We start from the raw sequence: 19513 nt of genomic DNA, 5'->3' as shown, positions 1-19513 counted from the left end.
GAAATGCTGTAGCCTCAGGCTGGGGGACTTGAGGCAGTATATTCAGATTGCCAATTTCTAGTTGGCTCATACCTGCTTGGCTGAGGGTTGCAGATAACAGAGACTATAAAATCAGTTACAAGGGAAGAGGTGCCAAAGAAAGCCTTGGTGAAAGAAATTGTGGGGTTTTACTTTGTCTCTCATTCTTTACCAGTTTTCTGACTGTGTTACTTTCCTACCTTTTCTTAACACAGTATTTGTCATGTATCCAGAATATCCAAAAATGATACTGCCAAAGGGTATATAGCAAATTGTTTTATGCAAGAGCAAGTGCCTTCAGGGAAACTGTAAGAAACAATGGAGACACAGTTATCCAGCAAACTGAGTTGTGTGCTTGGCAGTATTGCTGGCTTCAGAAGTGTAGAAAAGTATGTCGTTCCTTCCTTTCAGAACTTTATAATCTTTAAATACTTAATGTGGAAAAATTCTGTGATTGTGTTCCAAGAAGTCTCAGGGGCCATCTGGAGGAATGTACTAAGGCATCCTGGGGGAGGCCCCACGGGTCTGTTTCTTAGGGGTAGTTCAGATGATGCCAGTGTATAAAATCATAATGTCACTTTACTTGTTTAAATTAAGAAGTAAACATTGACAGTAGGGACCAGTCTTTTCCTATTAGAAGTTCTTTGTGGGAAGCCAAACCATGAACAGAAGGTTGCTGGTGAGCCTAGAATCTTAGAAAATGGTTTCTATAATGTGAACATTAGTAGTGTCAGACTAAGACTGATGTCCAGTTTCCACAACTGGGAAAAATTTGTCATCAGGATCATGGTAAAAGTGGAAATCACCCCATCATCTAATTGACATACTATTTCTTCAGTTAATTAACAACTTTTTTTGTAGCTTTTAGTCACATTTGTTGAAAGTCTCAATAATTTTACCACTCATTCTTTAATCAGAAAACAAATCAGTTTAATGGTTTTTCAAAGGGTGGCCGATTCCTTTATGTTAGTTTGGGGGAGTAACTTATCTTGGTTTTCATGTGGTACCTAGTTAAAAAAGAAAGAAACATGAAAATACCTATAAAAATGAGTAGTACCAGCCAGTCAGATATTTGAGATTGAGGCATTAGGTGTGTAGTGTCAGTTCATGTCTAGCAGCGGAGTCAAGGAAAGACAGTTGGGTTGGAAAGAGCTTTAGAAATCATTTGATCTGGTTCTATTATCTTACAGATGAGAAACCAGCCTAGTGATCGTGCCTATTTATGATAATGCCCAGACTTCCTGTGTCTTAATTCACTGCCCCCTTCTGTTACACTGTGTTGCTTTTGCAGAGGATTTGGAATTTGGTTTTGATTCAGACATGCCCTGGAGCTTGTACATGTGTATGTTTGTGAAATTACAGGCATAGGAGGCTTGAGCAACGATACTGGTTCAGATGAATTTTGTAAACTTTATCATATGTAATCCTTCTGATGCTATGTGAGCTAGTAACTATTCTTAACGCCATTATACAGATAAAGAAACAGACTTAGAGTTGTCAAGTCTCACAGGATTTAAAGCCAGGTCTTTCTCACTCCAAGTCCTATATTCTTATATCATTAATTCTCACAGCAAGTTATTTTTAATAAGGAAACAAGATTGGAGAAGTTAAGAAACTTCGAAGGTTACACATGTGAGTGATTCAAATTCCATTCTTTGACTCTAAAGCCTGTGTCCTTTAAAAAATTTTTTTTAACTTATTTTTTGGAGAAACGGGGCAGGTATGAATATGCTATCCACTAATTCACTCCCCATATGCTTGCAACAGCTGGACAAAGCCAGCAGCCAGGAACTCAATATGCGTCTCCTATATGGGAGTCAGGAGCCCCACATTGGGTGTGAAGTTAACCCATCACCTTCGCCACCTTCGCTTTCCAAGGTCTGCGTTAGCAGGAAGGAAACAGGAGTCAGGAGCTAGAACTGAGTATCAAACTGAGATATTCCAATAAGATGTGGATGTATTAACCAGCACTTTAACTGCTAGGCTAAATACCTAGCCCCTTTAAAAATGTATTTAATTTAGAGACAGAGACACAAATTAACTGTTGTCTTCTGTTTCACTCCTCAGACGCCCACAAAGGCCAGTGCTGTGCTGGGACTGGGGGTGGGGGTGGGACTGGGACTGGGACTGGGACTGAACCCAGAGCCAAGAGCCTGGAATCTAATCAGTGTCTCCCATGTGGATGGCAGGAATCCAATAACTTAAGCCATCACCACTGCCTCCCAGGATCTTCATTGGCAAGAAACTAGAATTGGGAACCAGAGCTGACAGTTTATTGATGTGAAATGTGGGTGTCTTAACCACTAGTAGGTGTTTAACCTGCTCCCAAGCCTGTGTCCTTTACGATGATATTAACTAACTCTTAGACTTGAAAAGCATATGACAGACTTCCAACTAAAATAGCAGGTTGAATATGCATGCCCATTTCTGTTAACTCCACAGCAAATAATAGCAAAGATTTAATATATGGGCAGAGAGAAGGGGAGCAGAGATAATGGCAGATGAATGACACCCACAAAATTCGAGAATTTAGAAACCTCATTGACAGTTGACTCAACAGAATCGACAAAAATGAATCCTAAAGAAGCAAGTTGATTTCTCCATAGAATCCAGTCACTACTTGGGGATTTGATTTTCAGGATGCCACAATAAGCATAGGGTAGTGTTGTGATGCAGTTGCTGGGTCAAGATGTTGTCTGATGTCTGGGTCCTGGTTTTTGTGTCCAACACAGGAGAAATTTCAAGGATGAGATGTAGGTAAAGATTAGAAGAAAAGCAAGATCTATTTGTGTGCAAAGCGTAGATACATACTGGAGAAGGTGTGTAAGCATATGGCAAGAATAAGCTATACTCAGTGAGGTTTGGAGTCATTTCTACATGACCTGGAAGCATAGTAGGTGGTATCTGGGGTGGATCTTAAATATTAACAGGGAGCAGAGTTTGGGGTGGGATTAAGTACCACCTTGCCCTGTTTTGGAATTCTCGGGACTGTGGTGGCTTCAGGTATCAGTGTGGTAATTTTATTTTAATATTATAATTAATAGTTAAAAGTCACTGTAGGATACAGTTGGCAGTCATGTTGGTTATTTTTGGTTGATGCCAGTTCTGAGCAGCAGTTTCATGGAAGCTGCAGTTTTCTACTGCACAGAAAATAGCTCCTCCTTGCTAGCTACCTCCTTACCTCTGTCAGTGTGAATTTGCATGAAAATGAGAACACCATCACTCCACTCCACCTTGATCCCCATCTCAAGCTGACCTGACCAGGCAACTGGTTGGTTTTTCACCTTTCTAGCAGAACTCCAACTCTTTGGAGAAGTTGAACCACAAATACTTTGGATACCAGGCATAGCTGAGGATGAGACTGAAGTACTTTGTCGAAAACATAGAGTGTCAAGAGAAAGTTTGTATGTTAAATAATCAACCCCTTTGTCACACTACACTCTTCAGCTGGTCTTCAGCCTTTTACGTTTGAGAAAATAGGACTGCGTTCTGGGGACTACACATATATGTGAGAGACCACAGATGAAGCAACCACATCACCAGCCCAACACCTTCAGATGATGTCTGTCAGTCAGCAAATGCCATGCATACAAAGCTTTCATTTATTTTTATTGCTGTTCTTTTGCTGTTAACAGACAACCAGAGAGGAATTCAAATTATTGTGGAAGTTTGTTGGTAAAGATGTGCATGTTGGATATATTTCTTTAGAAGGCAGCATAGGAGTGGATTAGGCTGTGGGAAATTAGACTAACTATAGTCTGGTTCTCTTCTTGGTCCCGCCCTCTTCCTTGAATGCAAGTGACATCAGTTATCCAGACATATAGGAGTAAAGGAACCCAAAAAGGAGTTGATGTTTTTCATAGCCCTTTAGATGTTGTTTGGGATGCCTGCATCCCATATAGGAGTATCTTGTTCAAGTCCTGGCTTCTCCGCTTCTGATGTAACTTCCCACAAATGTGCATCCTGGGAAGCAGCAAGTGATGGCTCCAGTACTTGGGTCTCTGCCACCCACACAGGAGATCCCAGCAAGATCCTAATAAAGTGACCTATAGTTTATCAAACAGTGTATGACATGAGGGAGCCTTTTGCAAAGTTAATAGCATTTTTGTTAGATGACCATGAATGTTACCATCTAATGAAATATTTACTGGCTTGTTAGAAAGGGGTTGTATTGGCTTTGAGCAAAATACAAAAGTAATAGTCTTTCCAAAGTAAAACTTGAAGTTCTGAGTCTGTCATTTTTAACAATACTGAGATGAAATGAATTGATAAAGACAGTATTTGGGAAGAAAAGCAAAAGTTTCAGCACTTAGGCAGCATTATTTATTTATGAAATTTCTTCCAGAAAAGCTGAGGAAACCCCCACTGTGAAAGCTATTTATTTATAGCTGGACCATTTTTTTTAAAAAGTTTAAAACCATTTGTGGGTTTCTGGCTTCATTGGCCCCAGGGGAGCAAATCTGACTAAAAAGCCATTTTTCAGTTTTAAAAATTCCCTTTCTTCATGACATGATACTGCTGGGAATTGAAACCATTCCTCCTTAGGTTATTATTTTTTTTTTTAAGATTTTATTTATTTGAGAGGTAGAGTTCAGACAGTGAGATGGAGAGACAGAGAGAAAGGTCTTCCTTCCGTTGGTTCACTCTCCAAATGGCCTCATGGGCTGGAGCTGCACCTATCCGGAGCCAAGAGCCAGGTGCTTCTTCCTGGTCTCCCACACGGGTGCAGGGGCCCACGCACTTGGGCCATCCTCCACTGCCTTCCCGGGCCACAGCAGAGAGCTGGATTGGAAGAGGAGCAGCTGGGACTAGAACCAGCGCCCATATGGGATGCTGGCACCACAGGCGGAGGATTAACTTACTGCGCCATGGCACCAGCCCCTCCTCCTTAGGTTATATTAACATTATGTAGTATATTATTTTACTGAGGATGCATATTGTAGTTTACAAAGTTAAAATTTAGCTCTTACTATAGCATTTACTCGAGAAATATTAATCTCTGAATCTAGGAAGGATCCTCATCTCTGAATGAAAATTACACTAGCCATGGATTCAAGATCAAATGTATGTTACAGTAATAGTGTCTTTAAGTTGTTAACTATTACTGTAATTAGTGTATACTCTTGGATTTTTTTTTAAAAAATTATAATCTCTGAAATAAGAAGATAGTAAAAACACTAGAGTTTTGTAGCCCATAGCCCTTGATTTTCTACTTTGTAAAATGGAGTAGTATTTCTTAGAATTATTATAGAAATTAGATATTGTCACATCTGATGTATGTAAAATTGTGCTTGGTGGTATCTCAGAAACTCAGTAGATAAATTGCTGCTATTAATTTTTTGTCACACAAAGGTCAGAATTTTGGTGCCTGCAGATTGGCACCATGTGCACAGGAGAGAGGCTCTGGGTAAACGTGAAGTGGCCTGCTATGCTTCCTTGTATCAGAGGTTATAAATTTGTCATGTCCTACCTTGATGATTTATTCCCTAAACTAGTTTATGTATTTTGTCTGCTTCTACAGTGTGTGTTCTAAGAGGATTAGTTTTATACAATTCTTGGACATTGAGAAACACAATGTTTCGATGAACTTTTATCAAGGAACTAGTCATTGAGGCTTACAGTAACAGCTTTAAAAGTTCAGAAGTAGAAAGGAAATTTGAGACTAAAGTGTTAAAGAGGTGTCACTTTAATTGAACTTTAGAAGATAATTGGTCTCGGGGTGTGCATTGTGGCACAGCAGGTTACATTACTCCTTAGATAGCATTCTGTATCAGGGTACTCGGAATCCAGTCTTGCCTCTGTTTCCAGTCCAGCTTCCTACACCTGGGGGCAGCCAGTTAGGGCCCACGTACTTGGGTTCCTACCACCCGCATGGCAGATTGGGTTGAGTTCCTGGCCCCCGGCTTCAACCTTGCTGGGCCTCAGATGATGCATGCATTTGGGGAGTAAACCAGTACACGGAAGATCTCTCCCTCTTCCTTTTTCTCTCTCTGTGTGTGGGATGGGGTCTGTCTGTGTGTCTCGCTCTGCCTTTAAATAAATAAATCTTAAAATAAAAAGTGATAGCTGCAACAGCATAACAATATCACAGCAGCACTAAAATTTTATTTTAAAAATTAGTTGGTCTTTGGAGGATAATAAAGTTTTGAAAGATAGTATTTTTAGTTTCATAAGCCTGATTAAGGGGACCATTTGTATACTTATGGAATAAAGAAACTGTGAAATGTGTAGTGATTAGAAGTGTGTGCTTGAAGGCAGACAACCCTGGGTGAGGCTTGTTGGAGGGAGTAAACAAATGAAAGGAGTGGTCCTAGAATACCTTCATTAGTTTGGTTTTGGTTTTGGTTTTGGTTTTGGTTTTTTTTTTTTTTTTTTTTTGACAGGCAGAGTGGACAGTGAGAGAGAGAGAGACAGAGAGGAAGGTCTTCCTTTTCCGTTGATTCACCCCCCAATGGCCGATGCGACCGGCGCACCGCACTGATCCGAAGCCAGGAGCCAGGTGCTTTTCCTGGTCTCCCATGCGGGTGCAGGGCCCAAGGACTTGGGCCATCCTCCACTGCCTTCCCGGGCCTCAGCAGAGAGCTGGACAGGAAGAGGAGCGACCGGGACTAGAACCCAGTGTGCCAGTGCTACAGGTGGAGGATTAGCCTAGTGAGCCGCGCTGCCTGCCCCTTCATTAGTTTTATTCTGTTTGTACTGCTAAGAAGATTGAAGGATGACATTTTGGCTTAAAAAAGAATGAAGAAACCCAGTTTGCCCAGTAATTTATTTTTTATTTAGAAACATTTTTTTTTTTTATTTATTTGAGAGGGAAAGAGCTTCTATCTACTGGTGCTTGACCCAGATGCTCACCACCCCAGAACGCAATCCAGGGCTCCCATGTTCATGACAAGAACCTAACATCTTGAGCCATCACTGCTGTCTTCCAGAGTTTGCATTAGCAGGAAATGGAAATCAGGAGCCAGAACTGGGGACTGAACCTGCTACTCTAATGTGGGAAGGGAGTTTCTTAATTACTAGGCTTAAATGCTCACTCCAACCAAAAAGTTTTTTAAATTTTCTTTCTCTTTATTTATTATTTATTTATTTATTTGGAAGGCAGACTGACAAAGAGAGACAGATCATCTCTGTTAGTTTACTCCTTAAATGCTAGGGCCTGGCCAGGCTAAACCCAGAAGCCCAGAACTCTATTCAGGTCTTCCAAATGGACAACAGGGACTTAAGTATTTGAGCACTATTTGCTGCCTTCCCAGGAAGCACATTAGCTGGAAGCCGCATCAGAACTGGCGTGAGAACTCCAGCAAAATCATAACCGCTGCATCACCCCCAACCATTAACTTTTCAAGTTGCTATTTCCTAAGAATTTTAAACAGAAAAACACAAAAAGAATTTAATTCTAGGAGTGTGTTTTAAGGTATTACTACCTACATATAGACTAGATAGATATTATGACACAGATGTAGACTTGGGTTTAGTTCCTATGTATAGAAGATCTAGGGACAAGCGTACTGACCGCACCACTGTTTGGGACACCTGCACCCCATGTCAAGGTGCCTAGGATGCAGTCCTGCCTCCACTTCTGATCTGGCTTCCTGCTGCATCTGGGGAGGCAGCAGGTGGCACCTTAAGTGTGTGGGTCCCTGATGGCATCTGGGAGACCTGGCTGGAGTTCCAGGTTCCTGGCTTCAGCCTGGCCCAGCCACAGCTGTCGTGCTCATTGGATATTAATTATAGACATAATTCTTTAGGGAAAAAAAAACATAAAATCTTAAAATTGAGCTTTCTTCTATTTGGACCCAAAACATTATTTTTGCTATAGAAAGACATAAGTATTTGGGGGTGGATGTTGTGATGCTATGTGTTAAGCTGCCCTCTGGGGCACCTGTGTCCCATATCAGAGTGCCTGATTCTAGACCTAGTTGCACTGCTTCTGATCCAGCCATCTGCTAATGTGATTATGGGAGGCAGCAAGTGATAGTACAACAAGTGGTTGAGTCCCTGCCACTGAATTATGGGCTCCTGGCGTCAGCTTGGCCCAGCCTTGGCTGTTGCAGTCATTTGAGGAGTAAACCAGTAGATGGGAGATCTCTTGCTCTTGTTCTCTTGCTCTCTTGCTGTGTCACTCTGCCTTCAAATAAATAAATAAATAAATATTGCTCTTTTGCTGTGTCACTCTGCCTTCAAATAAATAAATAAATACAAACAGAATAAATGTTGAAATCCTGACTATATGTCTGTCGTCTGTAAGTATGTGTATGAATGCAGAGCTCTTTGAGAATTCTGAATGTAGTTCAACAGTTGAGTGATGAAAATATTTTGTGAATATTCCAATAGATTCTCATTTCATGTTGTTATAAGAGCAAGAATTGTCATAGAATCATAAAGTTATCTAGTCACATTAGAGCTGCAATATATTTTCTTACTCCATAGGCACACTTAAATCTCTGACTTAAGGCAGTTATTTTCAGAAGAAATGATCTTTTTTGGTGTAAAACTGAGTGTGTGTTAAGCATTATCAAACATTCATAATTGTGTGTATAGTGTATTAACTATTATTTGTGGGTAATTTTGAAATTTTTTCCTAACATATGCTTTACAAAGTCCTAAGCAAATAATGTATGTCAAATAATACCATAATATGAAACTATTTTAAGCTGTACTAAGAGCATTTAATATGCAGTTTACTTAGAAATACAAATAATAGTTATCTTCACTGAATTATACCCTTTACATACTAATATATTTCCTTTTTTAAAGATTTATTTATTTATTTGAGAGGCAGAGTTACAGAGAGGGAGAGACAGAGAGAGGTCTTCCATCCACTGGTTCACTCCCCAAACAGCTACAACAGCTGGTGCTGGGCCTGTCCAAAGCCAGGAAGGTTCATCTGGGTCTCCCACGTGGGTGCAGGGGCCCAAGCACTTGGACCATCTTCATTGCTTTCCCAGGCCATTAGCAGGGAGCTGGACTGGAAGTGGAGCAGTCTTTACCTGTTACACCACAATGCTGGCCCCAGGGATGACTATTAATATATGAAATAAGATTTGTGGGCCAGCACTGTGGCTTAACAGGCTAATCCTCCCCTTGCGGCGCCGGCACACCGGGTTCTAGTCACGGTTGGGGCACCGGATTCTATCCCGGTTGCCCCTCTTCCAGGCCAGCTCTCTGCTATGGCCCGGGAAGGCAGTGGAGGATGGCCCAAGTGCTTGGGCCCTGCACCCGCATGGGAGACCAGGAAAAGCACCTGGCTCCTGGCTTCGGATCAGCGCGGTGCGCCAGCCGCAGCGGCCATTGGAGGGTGAACCAACGGCAAAAAGGAGAAGACCTTTCTCTCTGTCTCTCTCTCTCACTATCCACTCTGCCTGTCAAAAAAAATTAAAAATAAAAAATAAAATAAATAAGATTTGTGACAATGATCATAAAATGAAGAAAGAAAGGTATCTTAGTGTGTAAAGGATATAATGTGGAAAATCTTTATGGTAATACTTGGCATCTGGTTAGGTGCTATGTAAATGGTAATTATTTTACATTTTAAAAATAGAAAATATATTTGCAACAGCAAATCAAAGTTGATTAACTCTTTGAACTCTCAGCAATTGACTATTGTCGAAAAGAGAAAGAGCTATTTGGAAGTCATCATAGTTACTAAAAACACTTGTTTGGGCTGTGACTTATGATTTTGAGTCTTATAATTTAGCTGACTCAAATTATCCCCCCTCATCACCTTGTTAGTCAAAGTGATACTTTTTATGTTCACTGTGTCAAATGACAGTTCTTGAGTATTTCCTCCCCCTTGGGCCTCTTGATAGGGATTGCTTTGAAGGAAGATCAACAATAGCCAAGTAGGAAAAGGCTGACAGTGAAGTCAGCAGTTATGCCTTATCCATACTTGATTCGGGACAGTTGTGCCAAACATTGAATAATTTTCCTGTGGGAAACTTGAGCCCTAAAAGGAAATGAACATAGCTAAAGGACTGCATATCACATGGGACTTAGATTTATTTTTAGAAGGGCACTATAATGCCATATTTGGATTGAAGCAATGTGATAGCAGCACACTCGTATGTTATTAAACTTAGAGCCATCTTTTCTGAAGAAATCAGTCTTTTTCTATTAATATTGTATCCTATAGACAAAATACCTTTACTAAAACCATTTAATAAAGTTTTCAAGCATGTGCTAAAGTTAGAGGTACTTATCTGGCTTATTGAGCAGACTTACTGAATCTGGTTTCTGTAATAAAGATTCTGTGGCTGTACATCTCATTTCTTACAGTTGAGGTAAGTTGTTTTCTTTATTGGGAAGGGGAAAGAGACTGAGGAAGGAGTAGAGACATTTGAGTTGTTACAGGAATTTAATTGTCTTGAAATGGAAGAGCTCCTTACTAAATAAGACAGTGATAACAAACACAAATGCCTCTGAGGAATGATTTAAAAAGAAAAGAAAGATAATCAGTAAAGGTATTTTATACTGAGTTCTACAGCATTTTGATTAGTAAGGCTCATAGACTAGAAAACCAAAATAACACTCTTATTACATCGCCTATATTTTGTGTCAGTTTTTCTGCTTCCTGATTTATCTTTGTAATTTCATTTGGTTAAAATAAATTATGATGTTGATAACCTACACTAGATTCCTTAATTGTGTACTGTCTGCTTGTAGATCCCCTACAAGTCCCAAATAGGAAAACCTGCTAAATAGACATTTGGCCCCTTGAGGTTTCTCCCAAGGTGGGAAATATGCCAACATTTTAAGTTTCAAATCTGATGGGAAAGAGCTACCACTGATGGTCAAGGACTTAGTCTACCTCATTTCCATGTAGTATCTGATTTGCTTCTCATAAACCCTGTGAGGCAGGGACAATCACATAGATTCTACAGATGGTTATATTACATTGAGGTTCAGATTAGTTAAGTCACTTACCCAGGGTTACACAATTTGCTAAGTTGGGGGAGGCAATATTCAGAGACAGAACTGCCTGACCCTAGAGTTTCTGTTATACCTTTCACATTGTGATCTAAGTAGAATACCTAAATTCCCTCTTCTTGTCTTTGTTAAAAGTTCAATTCCAGTCTTCACATTGTGGCCTGATTCTTCAGTTACCTCCAATTCATGGAAATCTAATTCCAGTCTGCTCTGTGTTTGATGTGTGGATCTTTGTAATAGAAATTTTAACACTTTAACTACAGAACACCTATACAATATTTCACTTATTTAATTATATTGAGGTCAGTTTCCTTCTGTTGATCCAGTTGTTGAATTCTGTTATTAAGTGTTAATCAGTGGTAATTTTACTGTAGTTACTCTTTTTTGCTTCCAAGAGTTAGCAGTTCACCAAGAGAAATATGCAAAGCAAAAATCTACCTATAAGTTCAGTTTCTACTAAAATACCTGCTGCTGTACTGGTGTGGAAGAATAGCCTTGCAGAACAGAGCTTCTGTGATTCCTAGCTGGAAGGGAGAGTTACTGAGTTGAAGAGCAGTGGTGCCAGTCTCAGGAGGACGAGTAAAAATGGGTTTGCGTAGGTACACATTTATGTTCTTGAATGCTAAATTGAAGGTGAAGGTGCTTTTGAATTGTCTGTTAAATGTGTCCATCAAGGTGTTTTATTTCTATAATTCTTATTGATTTGACTATGAAGTTGACTTAAGGGGCTTTATTTTATAGAAATATGCCATACTTGATATCAGTGAGGTGGTGTTGTGGTACTTATCAAAACAGAAAAATGTAGATAAGTAGACTTTGAAAATAGAAGTAAACAGGAAAATGATATACACAGATACTCAGGCTATATGAGGTTTTGTATTGTGTAAGACTGAACTGCAGATTCAGTTCTGAGCTTCCTGGAGGCCAAAATACAAATGGATGCTGGATCATTTTCCACGGAGGAAAAAAAATACAGAATTCTTTAGGAGAAGCTATTTCTTTTCTTCTTCTTCTTCTTCTTCTTCTTCTTCTTCTTCTTCTTCTTCTCCTTCTCCTTCTCCTTCTCCTTCTCCTTTTTTTTTTTTTTTTTTTACAGGCAGAGTTAGTGAGAGAGAGAGACAGAAAGAAAGGTCTTCCTTCCGTTGGTTCACCCCCTAAATGGTCATTGCAGCCGGTGTGCTGCACCGATCCAAAGCCAGGAGCCAAGTGCTTCCTCCTGGTCTCCCATGCGAGTGCAGGGACCCAAGCATTTGAGCCATCCTCCACTGCCTTCCCAGGCCACAGCAGAGAGCTGGACTGGAAGAGGAGCAACTGGGACAGAATCCGGCACCCCAACCGGGACTAGAACCCGGTGTGCCAGTACCACAGGTGGAGGATTAGCCTAGTAAGCCGCGCAGTGCCGGCCAAGAAAAGCTATTTCTTATAGGGACACTGAGTAATGTGATAGAGGCATACTTACCACCATGAAATACAAGGCTTCATTAGCAGGTTTTGTTTGTTTGTTTGTTTTTAAATATGGTCTCAAAACATACTTAACACTACAACTCAGTGAAATAATGGATGAGAGACCATGATATTGTGGTATAAAAATACATCTGTCTTGTAGTCAGCCCTAATCAAAGAGTAAAAACCCGGAATATTTAAAAGAATACTAAATGTTTCTAAGATTTGAAATGAATAAGATGTTTGTGGAAGACCAACTAACATTTAGAGAAAATGCCATTTCTTTTCATAACTTAACAGAAGAGCCACATCTTGACATTTTATTCACTTTGTTTTTTATGTTTCAGAGCATTATATATTCTCTGTCTAGCTATTAGGATCTGAGTTTTTGTCCTTTTTTGTAGATGCTAAACAGCCTTCATCCAAAGAAGCACTTTCACATGATTTTTAAAAAAAGGCCCATGTTCAGAGCCTGTGTCATGATGATTTTAGTTGTAAGACTCCAGAGGAGAAAAGCAAATTTTTAATACAGTAGGAATTAGAAATGCTACTCACTACTGATAAAAGACTATTTGTGCTTTTACAGTATATTAACTTAAGCCAAGAATGTGTCCTAGAAAGCCGGACATTACTCTGAATCTTTCTGTCTTATGTACCCTTAAGAATTAATTTATTCAGCAAGTGTTTATTGAGTGTCTACTGTGTGGTGCTCTTGACCTTTCTAATGAATCTGTTAAAAGCCTTGAGTATTCTTAGAAATACCCACTCAGGGGCAGGCATTGTGGCATAACAGGTAACACTGCTACCTGCAATGGCAGCATCCTATGTGGGCACCAGTTCATGTCCTGGCTGCTCCACTTGCAATCCTACTCCCAGCTAATGGCCTGCGAAAAGCAGTGGAAGATGGCCCAAGTGCTTGGTCCCCTGCTACTAATATGGGAGTCCTGGAAGAAGCTCCTGGTTCCTGGCTCCTGGCCTCAGTCTAGCCCATCCCTGGCCATCGTGGCCATCTGGGGAGTAAACCAGCAGATAGAGATCTCCCCACCCTCTGCCTTCTTCTTTCCCTGTAGCTCTTTCAAGTAAATAAATTAATATTTTTTAAAAAAAGGTGCACACAAAACTTTGTATATAGTGTCAGAAAATTTATGGTATCCCATTAAGTCTGTTTGTTAGCTCTGAAGCTAAGAATATTGTCTGTACCTTCTTTTTATTTTGTCAGAATTCCTGTGAGGCATTTCTTAAGGTAGGTATGGGTTTTGATTGTAGAAAACAAAGCTGTAAGAGACAAAGTAATTTTTACTATTTTTTTTCCTTTATCACTTGTTTTTGGCTCTTTCAAATTAGAGTGCTGTTACATATGATATGCCCAGCTAAAATAAATTTCCAGGTTTTGCAATTTTGCAGGGCTATTTTGATCTTGCTCAAACGTAAGAATGAGCATGTTTTCATAGGCTTACCAAAGTCTTACTCTCATTTTTTATTTTGTTACTTAATCAATTCTATGTCTAAACATAAAATGAAATTACATATGACCAGAGTGGTATGTAAGTAAGAATGATTTTTGCCTTAGAGAATTTTGTTTTGTTTTTTAAAAGATTTATTTGTTTATTTGAAAGGCAGAGTTACAGAGACAGAGAGGTCCATCCCACTGATTCACTCCCCAAATGGCCACAACTGCTGGAGCTGGATCCAGGAGCTTCTTCCAGGTCCCCCACGTGGTTATAGGGGCCCAAGTACTTGGGCCATCTTCTGCTGCTTTCTTAGATGCAATAGCAGGGAGCTGGATCAGAAGTGGAGCAGCAGGGACCAAAACTGGTGCCTAGATGGGTTGTGGTGTTGTAGACAGTGGCTTAACCCACTGTGCCACAGTGTCACCCCCCTCGGGGAGATTTTCAGTCCTCATTTACTTTGAGGCATGATATCCTTCAGTTTCCTTCTCCTCCTTTTGGGTATGTAAAGGATTTTTAAACCTAAGTCTTTAAAATCACTTGATAAGCCATGGCTGACTTTTTTAAAAGAAATGTAACCCAAAAAGTGTTATTTTATTCATACAAATTGTATTATAAAGATGTATCATGATAGAATGTTTGGGAAAGGATTTTGGTATTATTTTCATTTTACTCTGCTAAGAAAATGTTACTTGGTGGCTTTTACTAACACGTTTGTAACTCCCCAGATTAGTCTGAAGAACGACCTTTCTCTCTGGGCAAACACTGCCTTGGCATAATCTCCCTAGCGCTGCTGCTTTCTCATGGCAGCCTTCCACTGCAGTTCCTTTGTTTAGGTACTTTCTTTTTCTTCCTGCCATTCTTAGCTTTCTATTTTTCAACTTAAGTTTGCGAAGGGTATGTATTCAGAGGATTTCCTCCAGTTCCCAGTACCTTGTTAATCCTGAGAAGTTACCCAGTGGGCCAATTCTCACAGTAAGATATAAAAATAGTCATCCAGAAAGATTACAGAATATGGTACCACTGTGATTTGAACTAATGGGCAACTTTTAAAACCAAGATAGAAGAAAACAGCACAAATGTTACCATTTCCTTGGATTTTTGCCTGCACAAACAATTCTAGAAGAGCCTTAAAACTTTGAGAAAGTAACAAAGCCTCACCGTTGCTTTATTTTGTACACTAAGGAAGTGTCATAATTGCTGCCAAGAAAGAAGTCACCTGCAAATCAGCCTAACGAACGGAGCTCACTTCTGATGACTGTCGAGCATATAGCCACAGTCTTTAGTTCATCAGTCTTACTCCACAAATTCAGTTCAGAATTTTATTGAGGGCCTTAAGTCCTGGTATGTGCACTTGGCTGGTTTCACTATAAGTCTAAATTTCTGTGCCTAATAAGGAGGTAAAGGCTATTTTTTTCTTTTAATATACTTCATTTTGAGTGACAGTTTTAGATTTATACAAATATTGACAAGGAATTCCCAGATATTTTGTTATAAATTCTATTATTAACATCATACATTGCTGTACTACCTTTATTAGAATTATTGATCCCACATTGATACATTGTAAGTCACCCAAATCCATATCATTCAGATTTCCTTAGTATTTAATGTCATTTTTCTGTACCAGGAATCTACCCAGGATATTGCCTCAAGTTTAGTACTGATATCTCCTTATGCCTTTCTTGGCCTTTCCTTGTTGTTGATGACTTTGATAGTTTTAGGGAATACAGGTCGGGTATTTTCTATACTGTCCCTCAAGTACAGTCTGTTTGGTGCTTTTCACAAGCGTCGGGAGTGTTGCAGGGAAAGAACACAGAGGCGCAGTGCTGTTTCCGTGACAGCGTGTGAGGGGTACGTGCTGCCAGCATGACTGATCACCATCTGATTGAGGTCAAGTCAGGCTTTGCCGTTGTAAAGTTGTTCCTTGTCCCCAGTCCCGTTCTGTGCTGTACTCCTCTGAAGTCAGTCCCTCTGTTTAGCCCAGACTTCAGAGGCAGGCCGTGCTCCTTTTCCCTGAGGGTGGAGGATCCTCAGAAGTTGCTTGGGATTCCTCTGCAGGGGAATCTTCTCCCTGTTTATTTATCAACTCAGCCATTTACTTACGTTAGACTCCTATGTATTTTCTTTATACTTTCAGTTATAAATGAGTACCACTTTGTTTATTTGCTCAAATTGTGCGATTTCTATCACTAGGAACTTTTTGAGTTGGCTCCCGTGTGTGTCTGACACACTCCTTTCCGTGTAGGTTTGTTTTCCTTGTGGTGGAGCAGCAGAGGTGAGCACTGTTTTATTTTCTGGACCAAATGATGTTCTTGGCTTAACTTGTATATTTCCTTCCCCAGTCCTAGAATCAACCCTGGTTCATTTTCTTACTACATGATATTGGAAACCAAGGTCTAAATGCGAGGTGTGCTTGTTGCTTCTAGATACTATTGCAGTGTAATTTACATATGATAAAATTAAGGATTCTGTTTGAGAAGTATTGCCAGTTGTAAATGTCTTTTAGCCACCAAAGAAAAAATAAACATTTCTATCATCTCAGAAATTTCTCATGTACCTTTCTGTTGGATTTCCCACTACTGTCACCAGGGTAACCACTCTGATACCTGTTACCATAGGCTTTTGTTGAACATTAAGATAAATAAATGTGTATTTGTGTATGCATGTATATATGTGTGAATGTTGATATATATGTGTGAGTCAGAGAGCCAGATGGAGAAGAGTCCTGTTGGCTGGTTCACTCCCTTAATGTCTGCAACATTTCTGTCTGGAGCCAGATACTCCACCTAGTCTCCCACATGGGTGGCAGCAACACTGCCATGTAATGTACCAAGGTGGTTGGTTGTATCATTTTTAGATGCCCATTACCAACAATTGAGAGTTCCATGTGTTTCATAACCTCACCAACATGTGTTATTTCTTTTCATTTTAGTGAGTCTAATTCATGTGTGTCTGGTGTGTGCTTAAAATTTTTGAATTGTATATAATGTTTATTTTACTGCTTGAACTATTAGGGACCTTATGCTACTATGATTATAAGATGTCATTGAAATCTTTACTATATTGCATATACAGTCTTTTGAAGAACTGACTTGTAAAATGCAGCAAACATTTTAGACAATAACAAGAAAAAAGCATATATTCCAAGGAATGTAGATTACAAGTTATTGCAGCTTATTTGTGACAGTTTGTGCAGACAAAACAAACAGTATGTCAATATATTTAAAATCATAACAAAAATCATCTCACTGGTTATGTTGTCCATGGCAGATTACTGTACTGTATATTTAGAGTTAGGGTAGGTAAACTACTGTTTGGGGTCCAAACTCAGTGTGTCTGTTGTATGTGAAATTCAGTGTTGTTAGAACACAGCAGTGCTCATTTTACCTATCTCCAATGATTGTTCTAAGGGAGAGTTGAGTGATTGTAGTAGTTGATGGCCCAGAATATTTTACAGACTGGACCTTTACAGAAAAAGTTTCTAGGTTGTCAGTACTCCACAATCCAGTGTCATCTTAGTTTCTTACAGAGTTGAAAGATGTTTTTCTTGGAGGCAGATGAAGCAGTTAAAACCAGATGATCAAAAAACACTCCTGCCATAACATTAGTAATTTTCAGGATGGTAACATTAGTAATTTTCAGGATGGTAGTTTTGCCCTTCATAGGCTTGTTTTTTGGAGGTTTCCATCTCTGCCTTGTTCCTTAAGTAGTTTGTAGAACTTGTTATCTGTTAAGCCATCTTACTACAGCCTGATTGAAAGGATGTATTTGGTTCACTTGATCCGTGGAGCCACAGATACTGTTCTCCAACATGTGTGGCTCCAGCAAGCTCCCTACATCACCTGTGTCTGCTTTTAACTTCTTAGAAATAAAGGGAATACACATTGTTTAAAGTTTAATTTTATAAGCACTTGGTTTGGGTATTTTGCAAAAGCTCTTCGCTGGATTGTCTTAGGAAGGAATCATCCATAATATTGCTACATTTTGTTTTCAGAACCTTTTCACATTTAATGATGTCATTCTGAGAGGAACTTACTAAATTCGTCATTGTTAGAAATTCTGGATCATTTTTATACAGCTTAGCCTCTGGCTAGTTAAATGGACTTATTCCAAGTTCTGCAGCATATTTCCTAAGACCAAATATTTTAAGCAAGTGGTTCACATGGAACTCCTCTATTTGTTACCATTCTTGAAGGCTTCAAAAATCCAGCGTGTGAATTTTCAAACTGACCTTAACTCAAGGATATTTTACCCCTCGTTCTAGGATGATTGTCATGATCAGCAGATAAGGAATACCACAGGGATGAGAACTGATGAGTGAGAGAATGTTTTCAGGTTTTTGTTAGTTTTAAATCATACTTCTCTTAACGGTATCCTTTTTCAGGTTTTCTTCTCCATCATCGTTCTAGTATGAGTGATACAGCTGATATAAATATTCTGAATCTTTTCATATTACTCTTCATTCTCAATCTAATTTTCAAACTGTTGTGTTTGTCCTAAGCCACAATCTTAGCGTATTTCAGAGCTTCTACTTTTGTTTTATAGGATTCCTAGAGTAAATTCATCTGAGAGCTTTTAAAAATAAGAATTCTTATGCGGCTGGCATTGTGGCATAGCCAGTGAAGTGGCTGCCTACAACACTGGCATCCAGTTCGTATCCTGGATGCTCTACTTCTGATCCAGCACCCTGCTAATGGCCTGGGAAAGCAGCAGAAGATGGCCCAGGTGTTTGGGTCCCTGCCTTCTGGTGGGAAACACAAATAAAGCTCCTGGCTCTTGGCTTTGGCCTGGCTTAGCCCCAGCCATTGCAGCCATCTGGGGAGTGAACTAGCAGATAGAAAACCTCCCTCTCTCTTTCTCCCCACCCCAAACTCTGACTTTCAAATAAATAAATCATTTTTTTGAAAAATAATTCTCTTTAGAGGTGTAGATGTAGTTCAAGTGGAGATACCTTTCAAAAATAGAATTAATGAACTTTTCCATAATAATTGTAATTGCATTCTGAATATAGGTCAATAATATGTTCATTGCCTCTGGAAAGTTTTATCAGTGAAAAATTTACTTTTTGTTTTAGTGCTTGAAGTCCCTTTTTTTTTTTTTCAACGTAAAAAACCTCTCCAAAATTATTTAATTAAATTAGATCATCTTCCTTTAATGTTTTGAAATTAAAATTATGACTTCCCATTCTTCATTTGATTAAGTTACTATCTTCAGATTGGCATTTACCTGGTAATAACCTTTTCATTTACTTATTTGCATTTGTATATTTTCATTTGTCAAGGCAGTTCACGTTTTTGTCCCATTTTATTAATTTTTTCTTTCAGCACCCCTTCTCCATATATATTGAATACAATTCCTTTCCAGATGTATGTACTGCTCGCCTATTTTTCTTTTTTAAAATATTCATTTACAGGTCCGACACCACAGTGTAGTAGGTTAACCCTCTGTCTGTGTTGCCAGCATCCCATATGGACACTGGTTCAAGTCCCAGCTGCTCCACTTCCAATCTAGCTCCCTGTTAATAGCCTAGGAAAGCAGTAGAAGATGGCCCAAGTGCTTGGGCTGCTGCACCTGCATGGGAGGCCCAAAAGAAGCTCCTGGCTTCATATTGGCCCAGCCCTGGCTTTTGCAACCATTTGGGGAGTAAACCAGAGAATGGAAGACCTCTCTCTCTC

At 39.5% G+C, this 19513-nt stretch overlaps 1 protein-coding gene and 1 pseudogene across 4 annotated transcripts in view; one reads left to right on the top strand and one right to left on the bottom strand.

Moving 5' to 3' along the window:
* RABGAP1 (RAB GTPase activating protein 1) overlaps positions 1-19513 on the top strand; it is a 188919-nt gene that overhangs the window by 125465 nt on the left and 43941 nt on the right. The gene's annotated exons all lie outside the window — the stretch shown is intronic.
* Positions 17562-18866, bottom strand: LOC133771286 (COP9 signalosome complex subunit 2-like; annotated as a pseudogene).

This window comes from Lepus europaeus, chromosome 12 (genome assembly GCF_033115175.1).
Source record: "Lepus europaeus isolate LE1 chromosome 12, mLepTim1.pri, whole genome shotgun sequence".
NCBI classification, from domain to species: domain Eukaryota; kingdom Metazoa; phylum Chordata; class Mammalia; order Lagomorpha; family Leporidae; genus Lepus; species Lepus europaeus.
The sequence above is the reverse complement of the archived record's forward strand: the minus strand, read 5'-3'. Positions and strand labels throughout refer to the sequence as shown.